Below are 9,901 nucleotides of genomic sequence, written 5' to 3'. Positions count from 1 at the left end.
ATGACTCTGTGTATTCATTCCATCTTCTTCTGATGCTTCCTGAGTTGTTTAATTATTTTCTCCATAGAATCCTTCAATATTGGAACTCGAAGCTTGAATTTTTTCTTCAGTTCTTTCAGCTTGAGAAATGCAGAGTGTATCCCTCCCTTTTGGTTTTCTATCTCCAGGTCTTTGCCCATGTCATCATAATACTTTACTTTGTCTTCTCCAGCCACCCTTTAAAATCTTCTGTTCAACTCTTTTACTTCATCATTTCTTCCTTTTCCTTTAGCTACTTGACATTCAAGAGCAAGGTTCAGAGCCTCTTCTGAGATCCATTTTGGTCTTTCTTTCCTGTCTTTTTAATGACCTCTTGCTTTCTTCATGTATGATGTCCTTGATGTCATTCCACAACTCGTCTGGTCTTTGATCATTAGTGTTCAAAGTGTCAAATCTATTCTTCAGATGGTCTCTAAATTCAGGTGGGATATACTCGAGGTCATACTTTGGCTCTCGTCAACTTGTTCTAATTTTCTTCAGTTTCAACTTGAACTCGCATATAAACAAATTGTTGGTCTGTTCCACAGTTGGCTCCTGGCCTTGTTCTGAGTGATGATATTGAGCTTTTCCATCATCTTTTTCCACAGATATAGTCGATTTGATTCCTGTGTGCTCCATCTGAGGTCCATGTGTATAGTAGCTGTTTATGTTGGTTAAAAAAAGTATTTGCAATAAAGAAGTCATTGGTCTTGCAAAATTCTATCATATGATCTCCAGCAACATTTCTATCACCAAGGCCATATTTTCCAACTAACAATCCTTCTTCTTTGTTTCCAACTTTCACATTCCAATCTCCAGTAATTATCAATGCATCCTGATTGCATGTTTCATCAATTTCAGACGCAGAAGCTGTTAAAAATCTTCAGTTTCTTCATCTTTGGCCTTAGTGGTTGGTGTGTAAATTTGAATAATAGTTGCATTAACTGGTCTTCCTTGTAGGTGTATGGATATTAACCTATCACTGACAGTGTTGTACTTCAGGATAGACCTTGAAATTTTCTGTTCGATGATGAATGCAACATTGTTCCTCTTCAAGTTGTTGTTCCTGGCATAGTAGACCTTATGATTGTCTAATTCAAAATGGCCAATACCAGTCCATTTCAGCTCACTAATGCCTAGGATATCAATGTTCATGAGTTCCATTTCATTTTTGAGGACTTCCAATTTTCTTAGATTCAAACTTCGTACATTTCACATTCTGATTAATAATGGATGTTTTCAGCTATTTCTTCTCATTTTGAGTCATGCCACATCAGCAAATGAGGGTTCCGAAAATAGTGTTTTAGAATATGGAGAAGACATATCATACACGCATTTCACTAAGCTGAATTTAGCTATACGTATACAGGATGAAAAAAGAAAAGGAAAAAAAAGGGAAAAAACAAAAAACCATGGTGATCTTTTCACCACCCATTCTACTCAGTGAGTGCATATTTTGACATCAGTTTGAGATGGAAGACAGTCCTTTGCTGTTAATTTCAGTCACTCTCAGTTCCTCTCAGGCCTTTTATGATACAAGCATCTTGCTTTGTGATTATAGTATTTGAAGACACATATTTTTCATGACACATTGCCAAACAGATACTTTATCTATTGAACAACTGAGAAAACATTAAAATCTTCAATATTGGAGGAAAAATTGATTGTATTGTACTTATTGAGAGATATTGTGTTGGTTTCCAGTGTACAGCATATAAATACTGTCACATATGCTGAATTATTTTTGGTGATTTAAAGAGTTTCCATGGTTATTTTAACTATATGCAATACCCAGGTGGCAACTTCGGTAACTAACTACTGCCTAAGATGGCCTTACTACAATTATTATAACCACAAACATGAGCTTGAAATTTCAGTTCCTAGTATCGCAAAGGAAACCCTGGTGGGGGAATGGTTAAGTTCTACAGCTGCTAACCAAAAGGTCAGCAGTTTGAATCCACCAGGTGCTCCTTGCAAACTCTATGAGGCAGTTTTAGTTCTACTCTGTTCTACAGGGTTCCTATGGGTTGGAATTGACTTGATGGCAACAGGTTTGGGTTTTTTTTTTTTTTTGGTTTAGTATTGCAAATTCTGTAATGCAATGCCATCTTCTATATCTAGATAAAATACAAAGTCATATTGCTTCCTCAAAGAACACTTTCTTGACCCAGGTTGACTCTAGTTTAGGGACCTGCTACTTCCTTGCATTTCTATTTCTTAATATACACCACATTTTAAGTTGTGCACTTAATATTTTTTCCTTTGTGGTACAGTGCAAACTCAATGGGGACAGGGAACATTCTGTGTTGTTCACTACTATATCCCAGCACTTGGCCTATAATAGATACTCAATAAATATTTGTTGGATGATTGGCAGATGTTTCTATCACTTCCCCTGTAAAATAAAATGAAGAAATAATAAAACTATTGCCATTTCTAAAAAAAAAAAAAGTCACTCTGCCCTATGTCTTCTATTGTAGATTGTTTTAACTCCTTGTAATTTTAGTTGATGAAAATTAAGAGTGTCCTGAGAATTATTTCACAATATTCTGGATAAGTTAAGCCTATGTAAGTGGTATACTATTGCTTATTAATCAGTCATACCTAATATTTATTAAAAGCTTATTACATGTTAAATACTTTACATAAATTATCTTTTTAATCCTCAAAATAATTTTATGAGTGAATTATATAGAAACAGTTTTAGTCAATTTTTATATAAATAAGTACATTTGCCTACAGAATAATCAAAATATCAAACTCCTATTGTAATCATGAACAGGCCTGGGGAACAGAAATAGATGGATTCCAAGAGAAGAGGGGTATTTTTATTTCCTGCAGTTGTTTTGCATACTACTTCTGAAATATATAAATTATAAAAACATTTTGAAAAGAGTTTGGGAGATAATTCTTGCTTATGGAGTCCCACCCCAAATTTACTCACATGACAGTTTAAAATGGCTTCTCCTCTGGTTTTTAGTATGGATGTTATCATAGGCAAAAATTATAAAATAAAAAGTTACTAGCATTGGAAAGAATTTGTTTAGCATAAATTCACCTCTGTAAGTCACTGAAAGTGGTGACTGAGAATGGTGTAAGCCAAAAATATTAAGTATAAATTGTTGTTATTGTTAGGTGTTGGCAAGTCAAATTCAACTCATGGCAACCCCATATGACAGAGTACAACTGTCCCACAGGGTTTTCTAGGCTGTAATTTTTATGGGTGCAGATCATCAGGTCTTTCTCCTGTGTAGCCATGGGGTGCATTTGGTCCACCAAACTTTCAGTTTGCAGTTGAATGTTTAACCATTGTACCTTGCATCATCAGGGCTAGGGAATAATAATATAAGTCTAAGTAAGTCCATTTGTCCTAGTATGGGACTCAGAGTACAGAAAAGATGAATGGACATACCATAGACAGTAGGACCTGGGTGCTCCATTCTCAGGCTGATACCAACAGTCCAGGCTTTTGGCCATCGCTTAATTCCTCACAACTGTAGTCAGTGGATAGGTCCCTGGGTGATACAAGTGGTTTGTGATTGGCTACTAACCAGTATCTCTGCCATAAAGATTACAGCCAAGAAAACCTATGTAAAGGTTACAGCCAAGAAAACCCTATGGAGCAGTTCTACTCTCTAGCACCTGGGATCACCGTGAATTAGAACTTAATGGCAATGGTTTGGGATTTTTGGTTTGGTAGTCAATGGAGTGGATAAAATCATTGAAGAAGTCACACAGAGACGGAACTGCTTCATAGACTTCATTCACTTTCAAATTTTTTAGGCTCTAAAATCTGCTTGAACTTGTTGGGTCGTGATGATGGGGTAGAGATGGGGAGGTAGCTCCTTCCTTCTTCTGAAGAAGCTTGGCATTTTATCCTTTCCTTTCCCTCCCTGCCAATGCTTTTGTGTTATTAATAAATATTAGGGTTAGGGGGAGGATGAAGGAAAAATTAAGAAGAAATGAACCTTTCTTGGCTTTTGTTCTTGCGCTGGATTGCCCTGAGGCAGAACCTTAATTATAGCTTTGAAATTCAAATCTAGCTTCTTTAGATTAGTAGAAAAGCAACTGCCATTTCAGGATAGCCAAAGGTGTAAATTTTTCTTGAATTATTTCCAGAATCCAGCCTGTTCCGGGGTACTTTTCCTTCAGAATTTGTTTGACATAGAATAATGATGGATATCAGAATTAACTCAGGTAGATAAATGGAAGGCAGTAGCAGTTTTCCTTTTGAGTTAGTTCTATGTATGTGTAGTAAAGAATTTAGCCTTGCCCAAAAAGAGGTCTGGACTTTGCCCTCCGCTCCTCAGCTTTGTTTGCCTGAGGGCCTTGGACTAGGTAGACAGCAACTGGTGAGTCAGATTCCACTCTATGACTGTTTTTTTTTTTTTAACAGTGTGATTTAAGACGAACATTGGCCATACCTTAGGGTTGAGGCTGGCAGGGAAAAAAAGAACAAAAAATGTGATTTTGGGTGGGGACTTTTGAGTCAAGCTGTATCATTCTGGAGATGGATATTAACCATCAATTAATCAATTAATTAACCAATTAATCATGGCGCCAATTAAAACTTTGGACATCAAAGCTCAGTCTTCCTGGCTGGCAACACTCCATGCATGTTAACACATTGATACTGGGAGAGTAAAGTGCCCTGACTTCTTGGAGAGAGGACAACAGAATCTCCATATCCTGTGTGTCTTCTGGAGTCTGCCCTATGCAATTTTTCTCTTGGTATTAATCTGTATCTTCTGTCTGTAATAAATCAGTAATCCTCAGTATAATAGCTTTCAGGGAGTTCTGTGAGTCCACATAGTGAATCATGGAACTTTAGGGTGCTTTTCGGAAGCCCCCAAACTTGCAGTTGATGTCAGAAGTGAAGGTGGTCTTGTAATCAGACCCCACCCTGTAAGCCTGATAGAATTCCACCTTGATGATTACCCCTTACTTTCCAGGAAATTGTGTAACTTCAAGTTGTTTTTCAGAAACCAGCAGATATACCAAGAAAAACCCGCTGAAAACTGTTTTAACAAGATATGATCTCCACACATGTGGAAAAAGCGTCACTCATCTACCCTTCGCAAACTCACGCCCACCACAGCGGAACCCATCTACTATACCCCTGACCAGAACTTCCCGTTTTCCTGTCGAGTAAACGCTGAAACGCTCCTGTTGCGCTTGCGCAGAAGAATAAAAAAGCCTGGCCCTTTAGTCGGTTATTGAGGGAGGAGCCATCCAGTTAAGCAGCAGAGTAGAGCAAGCGCAAAAGCTTCAAGGTGAGTGTGTGCTTTGTAGACCAGTGTGGCTGGAGCAGAGTTAGGGAGTGAATGAGGGAAGAAATTAAGTCAGAAAGGTAACCTGGGACCAGATCATGTAGCGTCTACTATGATTGGAATTCATTGGAGAGTTTTAGTGGAAGACTGATAATAGGTTTACATTTGTAAATTTGCAGAAAACAAATTATACCAGATAGAAATTTATATCTACACAGCGGAATGAAGGGCATTGGAAATGCTAGCTATGTGGCTAAATACAGAATTTTGTTGGGTTTTAATGTCTTTAAAAGAGAATTGACTGTTTAAAGCAAAAAACAGTAATATATTGTGGAGGTTATAACATACGTAGAAATAAAATATATGACAAAAGCACAAAGGCAGGGAAGAGAGAAATGGAAGTTTACTGTTGTTATGTTATTATACTGTATGTGAAGTGGTAAGATTTTATTTGAAGATACCACATAATAGTAATAATAATTTAAAGATGTACACTATAAACCATAAAGCAACATTAAAATAGCAAAACAAAAAATTATAGCTAACAAGCCAAAAAAGAAGATAAAGTGAAACCATAAAAATAGCATCTTAATTAATCCAAAAGAAGATAGAGAAACAGCAAAAAAGAGAACAAACAACAGATGTGATGAAAACAGATAACAATATGGTAGATTTAAACTCCACTGTATAAATAACCATTAAGTATAAATAGTCTAAATATCCCAATAAAGGCAGAGGTTGTCAGAGAAGATTAAAAAAACATGAACCAACAGCTTATAAAAAATTCATTTTAAATAAAAAGAAATAAGTTGAAAGTAAAATGATGTGAAGAGATATACCATGCTAAGCCTAATGAAAGGCGAGCTCGATTGACTATATTATTTAAGATAAAGTAAATTTCAGAGCAAAGAATATTATGAAGGATAAAGAAGATCATTTCACAGTGACAAGGAGTCATTTATCAAGAGAAAATAACAAACTTGAATGTTTTTGTATGTATTTATAGAGCTTTTTAAAAAATACATAAAATAAAAATGGATAGTACTGCAAAGAGAAGCAGACAAACCCACAATTAAGGTCACAGATATTTTCACTGACCACTCAATAATTGATAGGAAGAAAGAGATATAAAATTAGAAAAGATTAGAAGATTAGAACAATACTGTCAGACAAGTTAACCTAATTGACGTTTCTGCAACACCCCCATCAAAGACAACAGAACACACATTCTTTTCAGTTGCACTCAGGATATTTACTAAGATGGACCATATTCTGAGCCAGAAAGCAACTCTTGATAAATTTAAAAGGATTCAAATCATACAAAGTATGTTTTTTGATCACTTAGAATTAAATTAGAAATAAATAACAGAAAGATATCTGGAAAATCCCTAAATATTTGGAAACCAAATAACACCCTTTTAAATAACCCGTGGGTCAAAGAAGAAATCAAAAAGAAAAGGGAAAGTATTTTGAGTTGAATGAAAATACAAATAACAAATTAAAATATATGTGGGATGTAATTGATTCAGTAATAAAGGGGCAGTTTCCAGCATAAAATATTTATATTAGGCAAGAAGAAAGGTCTCAAATCAATGACCTCAGCTAACAGTATATGAAACACATAGAAAAAAGCAGAAGAAATGAAATAATAAAAATCTAAGAAAAAATTAATGAATTAGAAAAGAGAAAATCAGTGGAACCAAAAGTTGGTTCTTTGAGATCAATAAAATTGATAAAACTCTAGCCAGACTGATTGAATTAAAAAAGAGAGAGAAGATCTAAATACCAGGAATGTGGGTGTTGATATTACTACAGATTCTACAGACAAAACTTTATGCCAATATATTTGACCATTTAGATGAAATGTTCAAATTTCTTGAAAGTTACAAAACTACCTAAGTTCACTCAAGAAGAAATAGATAATTTGCATAGTCCTAGATCTATTAAAAATTGAATTTATAGTTTAAAACTTCTCACAAGGAAGATGCCAGGTCCAGATGTCTTCACTGATGAATTCTACCATACATTTAAGGAGAAAATAACATGAGCTCTCAGTAAAGTCTTCCAGAAGATTTGAGAGTGCTTTTCCCAACTCACTCTATGAGGCTAGTATTACTTTCATACCAAATAGACCCAGATGTTCTAAGAGAAGAAAACTGCATACGTATATCCATCATGAACATAGATAAAAATATTCTTAATAAAATTTCAGCAAATTGAATCAAACAGTATATGAGAATGATAATACGTCATAGCCGAGGAGAGTTTATCCCAGGAATGCAAGGGTTAAACTAACCTTGACATTAAAAAAAAAAAATTAATGCATACATATCATATTAACATACTAAGAAGGGAACAAAAAATATCATCTCAACAGATGCAAAAAAAGCACTTGACAAAAATTCAACATCCATTCCTGATAAAAAAATTCTCAGCAAACTAGGAATAGAAGGGGGTGTCCTCAAAATAATAAAGACCGTTCACAGACAACCTACATCTAGCCTCATCATATGTACCAGTGGAAGACTGCTTGCATTCTCCTACAAGGCAATGCTTTCTAGTTCTGCTTCTGCAACATTTTACTAAAGCTGCTAACCAGTGCAATAAGGCAAGACAAACAAAAGTTATCCAGAGTAGAGAGGAAGGATAACTGTCTTTATTCGTAGATGATATGATCATATATGTAGAAAATCCTGTGAAATCTACTAAAAAGGTACTAGAGCTAATAAGAGAGTTTAGCAAGATTGCAAGATATAAGATTGACCTAAAAATGAACTGTATTTCTATCGGGAATGAATAATACAAAAAAATACTTTTGAATGCCATCCAACCTGGGGGTCTCATCTTCCAGCACTATATCAGACAGTGTTTTGCTGCTATTCATAAGGTTTTCACTGGCTAATGGTTTTCAGAAGTAGACTGCTGGGTCCTTCTTCCTAGTCTGTCTTAGTCTGGAAGCTCAGCTGAAAAACCTGTCCTCCATGGGTGACCCAGCTGGTATCTGAATACCAGTGGCATAGCTTCCAGCATCACAGCAACACGCAAGCCCCCACAGTACGATATGGGCATGGTTTGTGGCACCCCCAAAAAATTACAATAGTAACATCAAAGATCACTGATCACAGATCACCATAATAGATATAATAATAACTGAAAAGTTTGAAATATTATGAGAATTACCAAAATGTGACACAGAGACACGAAGTAAGCATATATTAAAAAAAAAAAAGCATATACTGTTGGAAAAATGGTGCCAATAGATTTGTTCGATGCAGGGTTGCCACAAACCTTCAATTTGTAGAAAACACAATATATGCAAAGTTCAATAAATCAAAGTGCAATAAAATGAGTTATGCCTGTAGAGGGTCAGCAAAAAAGTGGAAGCCCTTCAATGAGATGGATTGACACAGTGGCTGCAACAATAGGCTCCAACATAGCAATGATTGTGAGGAAGGCACAGGACTGAGCAATGTTTCATTCTGTTTTGCATGAGGTTGCTATGAGTTGGAACCTACCTGACGGCACCTAACAACAGCAACATATTTAATTACCTGGAGGGATAACTGTAATGTAATATTAAAGAGCAAGCAAATTGCATGATAAAATATACTAGAATCCTGTTTTTATGAAAGCAGACAACAAACCCTTTGTGTGTGATAAATCAGTGTATATGTTTGTGTGATCATGGAGAAATGTGTGGAAAAGTTCACACCAGGCTGTTAACATTGGCTGCAGCACTTGTGATGGGAATGGAAAAGCTTTATTATTATTTTTTGTGCATTATTTACTAGTTACAAGGAATGACTATTTCTTTTATAATAATAATCAATAAAATTTTTAAAAAGAAAATAATGTAATTTGATAATTTTTCTATTGTGGCATCTTACAATAAAACCATTATACTGATTTGATCTTTAGGTAAAAGCTGCATGAATCATTACATTAAAAAAAAACTGTAAATATGAATGTTGTAATTTTTGTTCAGTGGATTATAGTGTGAATGTTTTAATATTTATCTTAGTGACATATATCTTTCCTCTCTCTCCATATACAAGCACTAGATATACAAGATGCATGACCTTAGACAGTCTTTAGTTTCCTCATAAGATTATTTTTGAGAATTAAATGTGTGAATCCATTCTAAAAACTTGGAAAAGTGAATGACACCTAATTAACATTCAATAAATGGTAGCTATTATTACTGAATGATGCAGTTGTTCTGCTTTTTGCAAGACTGAGTAGCAAATTGTGAGAAATGTGTTTTCCAAAGATGGCTTCAATAACAACTCTTAACTCACGTCCTCTTCTGCAATGCAATCCTGCTACTGCACCATTAAGAGCTAAAGTCTCCTTCTCTATCCCCTTGAGTCTGGATGGGACCTGTGACTGTTTTAACCAACAGAATACTGTTGAAGCAAGATGCCATGCCAGTTCGGGGCAAAGCCCTTAACTGTCCTGGAAGCATCCGTTTCCTGTCTTTTGTAATGTTTTCTGTTGGGACACTCTTCCTTGGCACCCAGCTTTGATTTTGTGGGAAGCTGAAGCCATAGGGAAGATGAAATGAAAATGCTTCAAATGGCAGTCCTGGCTGCGCTCCCTAATTGACAGCCATC

The sequence above is a fragment of the Elephas maximus genome, chromosome 1 (genome assembly GCF_024166365.1).
Source record: "Elephas maximus indicus isolate mEleMax1 chromosome 1, mEleMax1 primary haplotype, whole genome shotgun sequence".
Lineage (NCBI taxonomy): Eukaryota > Metazoa > Chordata > Mammalia > Proboscidea > Elephantidae > Elephas > Elephas maximus.
Note: the sequence above shows the minus strand (reverse complement) of the source record.